We start from the raw sequence: 15,439 nt of genomic DNA, 5'->3' as shown, positions 1-15,439 counted from the left end.
CAACCTATATGTTCCCTAACACTTTAGGTCTTTTGATTATGTTCCTTAACAAATGTTGGAGTCCATGGCTTCTTTCATTGAATGTCTGGTATTTTTTCCAATTATATTTAGTTTTCAGGTTCATGTTTCCTCTAAATTTCAATTAGGTTCAATTTTCATTTATTAATTAATTTGGATATTGATCATTTGATAGTGGAAGTGGTAAGAAAGTTATATGTTAATGTCTTTCACCGTGTCTATCTTTCATTTTTGTTTATATGTTAATGTCTTTTTGGTTTTATATGTTAATGACTTTCACTATGTCTATCTTTCCTTTTTCCTGGTTTCTACTTATGAGTTTCACTTTTGCAAAAGGGTTTAAATCAAATGGATGATGTTTCACTTTCGCAAACTTAATTATTTCTTAAATGCTATCTATTGATTGATGATCATATGAGCTGGATTTTGATGGTTTTCTGTTGTGTTGTTTATTCCAGATTTGGAAGGTAAGTGGAGATCCGCATGGAACAACAACAGGTTAGACCTGCAATTTCAAAGGTTAAATAAAAAGGTTGCTGTTTTTTATAACAAAATTTGGATCTCCTTGCATTTGAATTTTTCATAACATGTTAGTGAAATATAGGTTGAATATGATATTCACATTTGTATCTAACTACATGTGATGGAATGAAAAAGAATATGTGGTTGTAGTTGAAAGTTTAAGGTGATTTATTATTAATCACTCTTAAGTCTTAATTGCTAACTATATTGGTCTTTACTATTAAAGTGTCATCCTTAACTAATCATGATATGGATCAATATGTCATGTCTTTACTGTCATATTTTTTACAAGTTTTGAATGATATACTTGACTAATTATGTAGCCCTTCACAAATTGCCCTGTTTAGAATTCATGACTAATTATGTATGTTCTTCATCACAAAGTGTGCACAACACCTTTATGAAAATGTACTCCTCTATCTCTGATCATTCACTGGATTAGAATGGAAACTTGAAAAATAGATACACAATGACTTATTGGTTTAAATCTATTAGAGTCCTCAAACAAAATGTAGTATAAATATGGTGTAGGTTGATTGACCAAAGTTGTTCATTCCAATAACTGCTTTTTCTCTATGATGTTAATAGCAGCGCTATAGCGCGGGATAGCGTAGCGGCAGACCCCCTCCCCGCTATGCTATAGGTCTGCTTTCCGCTATTTAGAGAAGCGGAAATAGCAGCCGCTATTTGCCAGTGAATAGCATTTTCGTAGCGGAGTCGTAGCAGTATCTGGCCGGTTTTGTCTTTTGGGCGGGCAAAATTTGTTCGTATTTTAATTCTAATATATATATATATATATATATACATATTGTGACTGGATATCAATTAATTATATGTCACATCTGGGTTAGTTTGGCGGCGTCTATACTTTATAACATTTTTTTATCAAAAATGTTTCTATTTTTAATTAAATTTGGTTGAACTTGAACTTTTTAGAATTTGAAAAATCTCATGGATTCTAGGAGTTAGATGAATGTATCGGTAGAATAGTTTTACAACTGTCTGTGTCTGTGCTGCATAGGCTGATGGCTGCTTTTCCTTTGTTTATGAAACTTATCAAGTTCTCTGTGTATTGGTCCTCATGTGAAATATATACCCTCCTATAGTCTTATGCTTCTCTATGAAGAGTGTAATGACCTATTCCTTTTGGGATTGTTACCATTTTCATTTTAACTCAACCTATAATGGCATCTGAAATAGGTATTTTGTGAATTGTCTGAGTCATAGTATCATAATTCGCTAGAGTGCCACGAGAATCGTGAACTGGTTTGTGAGTACCAATTTATGGTACTTTTGCGAATTGGTTTGGTGACACCAATTCGTGCCCAATTCGCAGAAAATCACGCACCAATGGAACATTTCACTTCTGGTTTTAATGAGCCTGAAAACACCCTACCTGAACCATAACAGGTTTGTGACCATTAACCAGATATGGGAACCAGTGCATTCTATATTGCAATAGAGGACTAATTTTGTTTCCTTGGTACAATGAAATTGCATGATATGCACTTCTTTTATACAGCTAATTATTTTCTCTGTCGTTTTAAAACTTCTGATTGGGACTATTTTAACATTAGTGTAAGTGCTTAACTAGAGGGACAAACGTTATATGCTACCTTATTGCCATTATATACAAGATTTTGAATTAATTAAGAAAATTGTGTTGGACGTTTGGGAGCTATTACACCAAAACTGGTGCATGTATCTTGGATGAAACATGTTGCATTTTGTTACTTAACTTTCATACCATATATTTGACCTACTCTTGGATGAAACATGTTGCATTTTGTTACTTTACTTTCGCAACTTTCATACAATATATTTGACATGCTACTTTTATTACAGGTGCACCTATATTAGGTATGCTTTTTGAGAAGATAGGCACTAATGCATATATGATGAGAATCTTGAGGGATAAGGAGAAGAAAAAGGAATAGAATGGTAAAATTGATACATAGTATATGGAGGATTGTTTATTATTTAATGTATATATATGCTATCATACATTTAACACCACACATTAATTTAATTTGTCGACTCTATGTTTGAAGAGATTGTTATGTAATGGCTTTAATTTTGAATTTGGAGTTATTAGACAAAAGTTATGTATTTTAGGGCTTTACCAAAATTCTGATTTAATTTTTTTCTTATTATGTTTCTATCCTTGGTTTGTATCTTCCTAAGCCTATTTTTACACCTGATCAATTATATGTTGTCGTTTCCCGTGTTAGAACTCGAGCTGATTTAAAGATATTAATAACAGATGATAGTGATCAATCACAAACTTTTACAATCAATGTTTTGTAGCCTGAGGTTTGTCAACGCATGTACGCATAAACGCATAAGCTACTAAATTGTAATGAAATACCATTTAATATATTTTGTATTAATTTTCGTTTCAAGTGTTTTGTATTTTTCTTTATGTTACCTTTTTTTTTTTTTGGATTAAAAGAGGGCTAAAGCCCGAATAAGAAAATAACATATTAATCAAGTGAGGAATAACAACTCCAACAATGTCACAAAAAAATAACATCTAATTTGAGCATGAACTTGCTCATAAATAATCAAAGCACGACCACCATCACATCCCCTATTAGTCAAGTTGTCAGCACACGAATTGGTCTCGTGATAAGAATGACAAATGAAATAGAACCAATGTGTTTTTTTTAATGGTCGTGTATCTGAGTTTTTCTAAATTCTGGCCAAGTTTACATAGGCTTAGCCGACTTACTAGGTCTAGATTTCTAGATATTAAGGGATATCTTCATATTCTTCTTTTTTTTTCACCACCAGTATCCGGCCTACTGGACCGTCTAATTTGGTTCGGGGTATGTTCTGGCATCAAATGGTTTTAATCTCCTCCCGGTCGTAATTGCAAGAGATTGAACAGTGGTCCTCCCTACCTAATGGAGTGTCAAACACCACTAGGCAAACTAACGATTGACTCAATTCTAGCATCAAGTGGCTTTGATTGCTCCTATCGTAGTTCTCTTCCCTCAAATATGGGTAATACGATAAGGATAATAAAAAGAAACACTAAAGATTTATTTACGATTTACATTAGATCTAAAGATTAATTTTGTTTTATAGGAATTTTTTTAAAATTAATATGATACAAAATACACTTCTAAAGTTCGTCCATTATTTCATCCTCACCATGTCTCTTTTTTTTTTTTTGTCTTTATCATCTAACTTATTTGTTTCTCGCTTTAATTTGATTATCCATTTTTTATTCTATTATTTATAAAATCCGTGCGATGCACGGGTCACTATCTAGTATCATAACAAAACATAACAAAAACATTTTTTTTAATAAGTTAAAAACATTTAGGTATCAAGGATTGTATAAACATTTCAAATAAGTTGGCGCATCTAAAAACTCTCATCATATACTTACATTACATATTAATATAAATAAATAAGAAGAAAAAAAAAATGTACATGGGGGCTAGACCTTATCCTAAAAGTAAACAATATAAAGTAGTACGGAATAATCATCCCTACAAAGGAAATTCACAAAGAACTCGAGCTTCCGGTTTGCCAAAACCCCCACCCAGTTCATAGGGACGTGTAAGATGTTTCACCCATAGAACAAGTGTTATATGGTTGTCCAACACTCCGAGCCAATTGTTCTATCTTCTTCTTTTGGCTTTTAGAATTAACAGGGTGGAAGGCTTCTCTCATTTCTCCATCGCTGTCCAAACTTGTTTAATCACTTGAAGGTTTGCTTGGACCACCTCATCAAACTCATCATCCGGCAATATCACAATGTTTTGCTTTGTATCAGGTATAGCACGAGTGGAGGCATCAAACTCGTTAGCCATCGAGACTGCAATATTTACCAGAGTGAAAGGTTTTCCAACAGCTTGCTTCACAAATGCTACCTACGTATCTGGAACACTAGAGGAGTTATCATTCATTACCTCATATTCTTGGTCCAAATCTTCATTAATAAGAGTAACATCAGCCACATCATTAGTGGCCACTTGTTGCAGCACCGGATCATCGATTAGAATATCTCCAAGAACAATGTCATCCTGAACATTATTCAGCATCATACTAAAGGAGGTTTAATGTTGGACAACAACTCCATCATCAGTATCCGGAATTGCGCCATTATCATTAACTGAATTTTTTAGACTCTCATGTGCTTGTTGGCGTTCCGCTTCATGCTCCTCATTTTGCTTATTTTCCTCATGTGTTCATATCAAATTGGATTGCTGATTTTTTTTTTCACTTCAGCAAAAGTGTAGGTAAGGCATTGTCCTTCTTTTTTTGGTATGTACTGCATGTTCGCAACTTCCTTCTTCATTGTGATAATCTTGTTGCCACGATTATTAACCTTCGCTTCAGACGGTTTCAGCCAGTTTACAAGCTTGAATACTATGTACGGATTAAAAGCATTAGACCACTTAGAAAGCCTAAGCACCCCGGGTTTGAGGTTTATGGTTCCCAAAGACCATGCTAAGCGCATGTCCTCAAAGGAGACAAACTGAAACTCATAAAATCCTCTACCTAGAGAAATCATCTTCCATTGATCCGCAATCTTCCATATAGTGGAGAGTTTACCTGACATTTCACGGGCAGTCAAGGGCAATCCCCCCTATCTATCTATCTATCTATCTATCTATCTATCTATCTATCTATCTATCTATCTATCTATCTATCTATCTATCTATCTATCTATCTATCTATCTATCTATCTATCTATCTATCTATCTATCTATCTATCTATCTATCTATCTATCTATCTATCTATCTATCTATCTATCTATCTATCTATCTATCTATCTATCTATCTATCTATCTATCTATCTATCTATCTATCTATCTATCTATCTATCTATCTATCTATCTATCTATCTATCTATCTATAATAAAAAAAATTGATTTTGGATCATCATCGCTTTATTCAAACAACTATTTGATGATACTCTTAAAATTTTTCATTGGCTTTTCTTATAGGATTGAAGCTGAAGTCACTATATATTTAGATTAACCAAATCTTTTTCCATTATTTTATTTCATAATATTGTGGATATTACATTGTATATGTGCTACAACTTTCCGGTAAAAAAAAAAGTGTTAAAACTACAACCGTCTTTATGTTCTACATCTTTCATTCATAATCATTATGAATTATGTCTTCTAATAATTGTGGATTACGTTTTTCTATAATGGAGTTATGTGTGCGGTCAAAATCAACATGCATTTTTTGGAGCTAGATATATGACCAGTGGCGGAGCTAGCCCGAAAAATTGGGGCGGGCCGCTACAAATATAAATCGAACATGCAAAAGAAATTACTAAAAAAAAGATATATCATATCGAAAGTTTGTCTAGTATGCATATCTCAAAAGTAGTCAAAAGGTGGACCATTAACATGTTTATTAAATAAATTTTAAAAATATATTATGAAATATATTTTATGTCAAATGTGTAAATTTCATACTTTTTAATTAGTTTTTGTATTTATGTTTATAATATTATATGCATCTCTCTAACAAAAATTTAAATTTTTTTAACAAAAGATTGATCAAACATGAATTTTTATGCACAAACTCTATTTTAAATACAAATTTGAGTACTTTTTTCTCCAAAAAAATATACTTGAATACTTCGACAAAATAAATTACACATTTTAAGACATCTATAAATTATTAAACAATAAAACATTAGAAGGGATGCTTAAAAAAATAAATTAAAAAGTATATTTGAATTCTGGGACGTAAAACTAGCGGGGGTTTTAAACCCACGCAAACTGAAAACATGTTAAAGAATACTGGATTGTATGGTTTGAAACCCCCGCGAAACAAAATTTAACAAACTACACAGACTATGTAGCGGGGGTTTATAACCGCCGCTAAATAGTATACCTATGAAAAAAAAATTAAAAATTCTGGGGCGGGCCATGGCCCTGTCCAGCCCATGAAGGGCTCCGCCCCTGTATATGACCAATAACATGTATGTGACGGTTCGTCTTCAACAAGCTGTGTATTTTACTCTTGGTTATTTTGAAGCCTCCAAATTTTTGCCTATGTAGCATGCTTTAGAGAAAATTTTCTCTAGCTATATTTAAACATTACTCTAAAATTTATTTTGTGTCCATTTCATCATCCAAATCATTAGTCTTGAGACTAACATAAATTATATCTAGGCAGATTATAATGGGTTTAAAACAAATGCAAATATTGTAAAAAATAAAATGCAAGTAACATAATATTACGTTTATATATGGTATATTATATCTATGCATACCTTGAAAGTATTGGAAATTAATAAGTAACAAATAATGTAAATTAATGGTGCTAAAATAAAAAAAGAGGATCAAAATTATAAAAGAAAAAAAATGAAAATACGTCACTAAAGTATGTATATATAAATTTTATGTATGCTCAACATAAAAAATATACTATGTATATATAATGACATTTACTATTCTTATTCATTATTCAAAGGTTACATATTATTCACCTTCTATTAGAATGAAATAACTTTTTGCATTGAATACCTTATGGGTTACATTTCAAGTATTGGTTTTTGTGGTAGTTGATGAGTCAATCTCTTGAATATCAGTTATGTTATTCAATGATTAAAAAAATATATTAGTTTACATATATGTCTTTTATTGTTTATAAATTTCAATTTTTTATACGTTCTCAAAATCTTTCAAGACATCAACTCTAATAATTTTCATGTGTAACCAGGTTACTGGATTTATAAATTGTATCCTTTATATTGCTTTTATGATCTTGCAAGACTACAATTCGATCTAATAATTTTTTGTGCATAATATTTTGAGAATATGATTTAAGAGTACTGCTCTATATTATCAAAAAAAAAGTACCCCTCTATAAAAAGAGAGTATTGCATTCTAATAAGCACTACTAAACTATACTGAAAACCCGAATAAAAATTATTCAATAGCAAAAGACAAAAAAAAAATGAGGGGACAAAAAAAATCATTAAAAAAAATGAAAGATAAAAAAAATGAATTAAGCATAGTAAAAAGAAGATAAATAAAACCGCTAGCTAAAAACATTATGAAAATTTTTGACCAATAAAATATGGGATATAAATATTCTACCAGGTGAATGTTTGAGAAGAAACTTCAATAGAAACAATTTATTATCAGAACAAGAATCGTCTTTTTTATAAATCTGAGAGACCTTAAATTGTGTGAAGGGGTAGAGTAAATAGTTATAATTTTTCAAGATTAAGATGAAAAATCATCAACTATATAAATTGTTGATGCTCATACGTCAAAATAAATTTTAGAAATTGTAGAAACTGTAGATATTAAAACATAATTACATGCAAAATAATAAGGTGATTTAGATAATCTCATTCTTTACATATAGTGTGTGCATGTGATCTGAAATTCACTAAAAATTCCAAAATTATTGATTTGATTTAAATAATAATGCAAATATTTAAATAAAATAAGTACATATTCTATAAAGTGTTAAAAAAATGTTTAAGTTACGGCTCAAAATAAAATAGTGAGATGTTTGTAAGAAAAATATAACATTTTTTAAGCAAATAATAAGATGACATGTGAAATTCTTCTAAAATAATAAACTTTCTTTACCTGAGCCAAATAACTAAGCCTAAATTCATATATATGAAATCATCATCCAAACTTATATATTGACAACAAAAAATATTCACATTTATAACAAAAATAAACTAAGATCTTATAAAGAAAATCAACATCCAAACTAAGATCTTATTGGAAAAAAAAATACATCAAAAATAAAAAACAAAGTGGTACATGTGACTATACAGTTGCAATTCATATAAAGAAAACTAAGATCTTATACGATTACACTATTAAAATAAAATATGATTCTAAAATATTATAAGAGATCTATTACATTAAATTATAAACAAAACTACGATATAAATTAATGAAAAATCTCATATTTCTAAACAACTTTTTTTTTAATTTATACTTATATACTAATATTAAATATAATCATATTTTAAATTAATGTATATCTTTTAACTATATATGATTATACTTATCACAATTATTATTTTTTATTTATAAAAATATTTTAATTATATATTTTAATCGAACCCGTGCAACGCACGGGTTTATCCCTAGTATTCATAAAATAACAATATTAAAATACTATATGGAGTACCCTGTGAACTTAGCTTTGTTGGCAGGAACATCGTATTATATGTGCAAGAGCCGGGGCGTTATAGACTTATTAATCAAACTACTTAATTCCAGGTGGCTCATTTACGAATGATTTATTTTTTCTCATGTTGATTTTTTTGACTAAAAATTACCTAAGTGACATTTTAAAATTAAAAATATTTAAAATAAAATAGGTTGATTTTTTCCTTGTTAATATGTTTAACTAATCCTCTAGAGACATTGTTTAACATTTTTCATATTTATATTTTTTGGAAATATGAGTTGAATCTAACTAACTACCAAATCAACCTTCTTAGGTTTTAAACCCACTTGAGTTGGTGCATTGGTATTGGCTTGGGACATGGGAGTGTGCCCCTCTTGAGGTCTGAGGTTTGATTCTCTCTGGCGTCAATTTGAGTGGGCTAATTTAGCTTCTTCAAAAAAAAAACCTTCTTAAGTTTTAGTTGGGTTTAATTTTGCATTCAAATATGGAGGAGTTTGAATAATGAATATTCATAAAGTAGTCTATATTAGATGATAATTTCTATGCCAAATTTACAAGAATCAATTATTTTCAAGGAAAAAAAATAATCCTAGCATACAATATTTTCTATACAATTGATGATGTATTATTACCTTTTTCCCCTTCCATTTTTATATTTATAGTTTTTTAATGAACATTTAACTATTAATCATTTAAATTGTTGCCACTATTCATATCAGTGAAGGAGCTTGCAATGAAATAACATATTTGGATTCACTGTAATCAAATATTCCACATATGACGGACTAAGTAAATTAGTGATCGTTAAATTAAGATTAAACAATTCATATTCTACGTTTATATTTTATATTTTTTTTTTATAAAAAAACTCAATATTTACAAATTTAAATGTTTCATCTCAATCTAACAATTATCAATATATATTAATTGATTACATTACATGGGATCCCTAATTATGAATGTGCATTCCTCTATCCATGTCCCACACATTCTTCCCAACTTGTTGGTGGAGATACAAAGAGCATTTATAGTACCAAATTAAAAGTTTGATTTGAAATGCAAGTCACATTATTTTAAATCCCACCAAGAATGAAATGGAGATGTTTTAAGAAAATAGTTATTATCACTAAGCAAACTGTGGACACAATAACACATGGTTTTTTTTGTCAGACTAGAAAATAACACATGCTTTGAGAATGGCCCAATTGCATGAGAACCTCATTGGGGTTTATTTGTAGGCCCTAATTTTGCGATCCAGTTTCACAAAGGTAACAAGACAATAAGATATTTCCGTTGGGAGCTATTTTTGTCACCCTACTGGTTACTTGCACGCCTTATTTTTAAGTAGCGGATGTTATAAAATCAGAAATTTTTGAGAAAAAATTCCACCCGCTACTTAAATAGCGGACAATGTTTGAATAATCAGTAGGACGACAAAAGTAACTCTCATTTCTGTTTGCTAAAATGAGATACACATACTATATAAATATGGGGCAAATAATACGAGATTTTATCTTCTCACCCTACCAATTTTCTAGCTTTGCAGTGTAAAATTACTAAAATAGTCACCGTAAGCTATTTAAGTAGCAAATTCTATCAGTTACTTAAGTAGCAGACATCATACAAATGAGAAATTTAAGGATATAAACATACTCCTTTACATGTCCGCTACTTAAATAGTGGTAGGATAAAATAAGAAACTAGTAGAGCGCGCGAGAAAGTGGCATGGTGGCAAAAAATCTCTCAAATAATACGTAGCGTCGACCTCGATCATTTGGACGCCTTGCTCAAATATTAAAATTGGGTGCTTGATAAAAACATTGCAAAAAATTTAAATGAATTGTCTTCTATTTAAATTGTAAATAACGTAAAAAAACATATAAAACTATTGAGGTTGTGAATTGATTATTTTGAAGCAAAGATTGAAATGACCTAGTGATTGAGGTTGTGAATAGGTTCTACATGTAATTGTTTCAATTCTTAGGTTTTTCAAAAAAAATTATCGGTTTTAATTTAATTTAAAATGACTAGAATTAAAATTATACAGAAAAAATGACAATATAAATATTTGAGTCAAGGACCTTACTTACACAAACATCATAATTTACCACTAATTTTATTTTTTTGGATAGTAAGTCTACTACTAATGTATCCAGGCCATAATAGTTTATGAATATTGAGTAACTATTATCATAGAGCCTAAAAAAGTTGAGGCCAAATGTAGTCGCATAACCAACACATGAGTGGAGTTGGACTTGATAGTACATGTTAGTTTAATTATTCTAAAAATCACCTTGAATTAAAAAATGTAATATTTCCAACTCGCAGTTTCTTCTTTTGGACTTCGAGCCTCCTGTATTCTAAAAAAACAAGTGTATTTGAGTTTTTAACTAGACAATGTTTTGCAATTAGGTCTTAAATTTTAAAAAAATAATAGGATCCCGAACATTTAAATAATTGCACATTATTTTAAAGTTCAAAGTTTTTCAGAAATGCGGTTCAAATGATTTTAAAATGTGTTCTTCTCCTCCTCCACCAAGAGAGGAAAAATTATTTCCATTGTTTCCAGGACAGGAATTAGCCGCACTCTTTCTTTGGAAAAATATTTGGGGTTCCCAATGATACATGGCCGTCTTCATCGCAAAGATTATGAGTTCTTTGAGGAGAAAATTAGTCGGCGGCTTGCTAGTTGGCAACATAATTTGTTGAATAAGGCAGGTCGCATGACTCTCGTCAAGTCTATGTTAAATTCTATCCCCAACTACTATATGCAGGTGGCCTGGTTGCCTCAGTCAACATGCGATATGATTGATAGAATGACTCGTGTAACAGCCCAGACCCTACCACCTTAGGTGGTCCCGGCACTGCCACCTCACGATCTTCTTCACCCCCTCTCTAGTGGAGTTTTTGCCTTCCCTGGAAATCGAACCACGTACCATGGGATTCAAATACGTGTTCAATCCATTTCCACTACCAATTAACCTTAACCAACTTGACGTCTGAGAGACTGTGAACTGATACGGAGACCATATCATGAAATAATATTATAGATTGACCATTCAGGTCATCATGAGCTCTACTCCTACAGGCCTAACTCTACCACGTCATGAGCTCCACTCCTACAGGCCTAGCTCTACCACGCCATGAGCTCCACCATCACACGTTCCACCTCCACGTGATCTGCACGGACGAGTGACGTGAACTAGGTGTGTTCCACCTTCACGTGATCTGCACGGACGAATGACGTGAGCCACATGAGTTTTAATTCCACGTGTCCTATACGGACGAGCTGCTTATGGATCTCAATGTCATACTTATTGGGCTTGGATACCTCAACACAAGAGAAGGTCCATTAGGTCAAGAGATGTTGGACTATAAAAGGTGACACTTAGGAGGAAAATGACAGATTCATTCTAGGTCAAAAATAATATATTGAGTGCTCTTGAGTGCTCTTGAACTCTCAAGGGAGCTCACCTCTTGTATTCATATACATGAACAACTAGAAATTCCATCCTTAAGATGAATAAGTGAAGTGTTCCGAGTTTGAACTCCGATCAATACATATAAAATGTGATATTCTTACCAATTAAGCTTAACTCACATAATTAAATCTATAATTTTTACTTCTCAATATTTCTAATGCGTGTGAGTTTTGCCGCTAGGTTGGTTTTTCACATAAAAAAGTTTATTAAATAGGAATAAAAACTCTCAAAAAGGCAAAATATTTGAAAACTTTTGATCCAAGCAGCATGTTCTACTTAATCGATTACAAGTGTGGTTGTAAATAGAAATGGTGGGTCATCCTTCGTTTTCTCTTCAATTATATTATGAGTTTTAGTTAGGCCTCATTTTCTCAATTCAAATATACGAACGACAAGTGTTGAAATAATGTACTCTTTCCATTTTTGCATGCATTATTGAGTAATGTGATAATGAGTTTTCAACTAACAATAACCACAATATTTAATTCAAATAATTTTTATTATAATTTTAAGGATAAAATAGTAGATAATTCATAATTACGGATAAATTAAAACATCAATAAGACGTAATACAACATGCATTATTGTGAATGTGAGAGTGATGCTGAATGATGACAATGCTTAAAACACACAACATTTCGCTTTCTGTCTTCTGTTCTATAATTTCTTCGAGACTAGTTCAATCTTTTTATATTGAAAAATGGCATACGTACTATATGGCATTCTTTATTTTTTTTATAAATGAGAAATGTGTCCATTTTTTTTTTACTAATTCTTTTCTTATTTTTTTTTTTTGGTTAAAATGGAGCGAGAGAGAATCGAATCTGACCTCCTGCATATTACCCAAACTCCTTACCACTAGACTAAATCTAGTAGCCTTGTAGTGTAAAATTATTTTTGGGTATAAGGAATTTGTCCATTTCTATTATTGTAAATGCGGTTGTGGGTGTCGGGCCTTGTAGTGTAAAATTATTTTTTATTTGTATTAAATATTATTTTTTATAATTAAAAATCTGGTTTTTAAGGAAAAACTCTATAATTTAGAATTTAATGTCTGCTAAAAATTATTTCTATAAAAATTTTAATTCAAGTTCTTTTAGCGGCACAGCTTGTTGCCGCCTACTTTTCATCAATGTGTAATTATCTTATATATATATATACACACTACTCCGTCCCAAAATATAAGCAAAAGGAGGTCAACAAAAGTGAATGTATCTGGACTAAATTTTAAACCAAATACATCAACTTTCATTGATCAATTTTTGCTTATATTTTAGGACGGATGGTGTATATATATATATATATATATATATATATATATATATATATATATATATATATATATATATGCCAAATCTTATATAAAAAAAAAAGTTTCTTTTAAGCAATTTATTTTAGAGGAATCTCATTACCTTGAGTCCAATAATTTAGTTAAATATTAAAAAAAAAATTTGAACAAGTAAAAATGAGATATATTAACAAAAAAGTCTCCTCAGCACAAGACATGTCAAGATAGACTACCAGAGTTTACAAAAAGTCATAGAAAGAAATACAAACAATCATACAAGGCCCAAACATAATAAAAGACTTGACCACCAACTATTGTAGTTTGAGACTATAGTAACACTAGTGGTCTTCAACCACCTATAGAAAAAAGTTTGATCTTGTCCAACAACTGATGAAGAGTACTGTCTGAGCCTTTGAACAACCCGTGATTTCTTTCCGTCCACACAACTCATACGCTAGCAAGCCAAATGAGTTGCAAAAAAGACCGGTGTGCTCTAGATCCACCAGCTGAGAGAGTAAACTAAACAAAGTGATCCCAAATAGAAGTGAAACTCGTCGGTGAAATACTAATCCAAGTGTGAACTAAAGCCCAAAGAGAACACATCTCGTATTTAACTTTCGCCGCAATGCAAGATAGAAAATATGTTAGCACTTGGTGGAAGAGTGGGGGAAGGGACATGTACAGGTGTCATAGTCTCTCATTTCTTAGGTAAATTTTTTCGTACATATCTTATTTTGATATGCATCATGAAAGACATGATGCACTTGTGCATGTTAGAATTGGCCTGCATCTTATAGTTGATAATTCTTTTTTTTCTTTTCAAGTGTTTAGTGACTAAAAAATCCACCTTTAAGGTGAATATGTTGAGTGTCTGGGGCGCGAACCCCAACTTCTACACATATGGTGCGATATAAATAATATTTATTAACTTTAATAGATTTATAAATAATGTTTATTAAAAATTTAAACCCTAATAAAATTAACTACCTCAATGGTGATATATATTCAAATTGAAGTGTTCACCAAATTTTATCAAGGTCAAATCATCGTTTCATTCTATAATTAATATGTAAAGCATATTATATAAATTTTGAGTTTTGTTCATAGTTCCTCTGAAATTTGAATTCTTTTATGCCACTGTTGGGACTATATATTATTTGATGTGGTTGATTGGTTGTCAGTTATTGCACACATACTATGTTAAGATTGGTTAATTTTGACATATTAGCTTACATTATATTTATTCTATTTTGTTAGACTTTGTATTATGTGTTAAACATCATCTATTTTTTACATTTTTTTTCTTCATCTAAGCTTATTAGTTTACATTTACTTTTGTCATATTTAAATATATTATAATAAAATATAATTTTGAAGTCTTGACTAACAGATTAAAGTAAGTTATTGGAAATGTTATATCTAATACTCAGTTTGTTTTTATCAAGAGTAGACAAATTTTTGATGGGATTATAATTACTATATTGAGATAGTGGATGATGCTTAGAAGCATAAAAAAGAGCTTCTTTTATTTAAAATGAATTTTTAGAAAGTCTGTGATTCCATGGAATGGAGCTACATTCGGATGCAGTGATGAGTAAAATGAGGTTTCTAGAAAAATGGAGAAGGTAGATGTTAGAATATATTAGCACAACTCCGACTTCAGTTTTAGTTAATAGGTGTGTGATATATGAGTTTCAGTTAAGGCGAGGCTTGCACAAGGTGATCCTTTGTCGCCATTTCTTTTTTTAATTAATTGTCTTAAAGGGTTGCATGTGATGTTGAAGATAGTAGCAGATGCTAATTTTTTTTCGAGGTAACAAGTTTGATGCAATCTCAGTGTCTCAATGAAGAATTTCTCATCTTCAATTTCCTAATGATACTTTGATTTTAGATGAGAAGAGTTGGGCGAATGATAGAGCTTTGAAAGCAATATTGATTCTTTTTGAATTGATGTCTGGACTTAGAATTAATTTTCAT

The 15,439-nt window shown here is 30.8% G+C and overlaps 1 long non-coding RNA gene across 1 annotated transcript; it reads left to right on the top strand.

Annotated features, from left to right (window-relative positions):
• The first annotated feature begins 44 nt into the window (after positions 1 to 44).
• On the top strand, positions 45 to 2,476 carry LOC123890196. Its single transcript, XR_006802770.1, has 3 exons — positions 45 to 88; positions 477 to 516; positions 2,386 to 2,476. It is a non-coding gene; the product is annotated as an uncharacterized LOC123890196 (long non-coding RNA).
• Positions 2,477 to 15,439: the final 12,963 nt, after the last annotated feature.

The sequence above is a fragment of the Trifolium pratense genome, linkage group LG6 (genome assembly GCF_020283565.1).
Source record: "Trifolium pratense cultivar HEN17-A07 linkage group LG6, ARS_RC_1.1, whole genome shotgun sequence".
NCBI lineage: Eukaryota > Viridiplantae > Streptophyta > Magnoliopsida > Fabales > Fabaceae > Trifolium > Trifolium pratense.
Note: the sequence above shows the minus strand (reverse complement) of the source record. Positions and strands in the feature narration are given on the sequence as shown.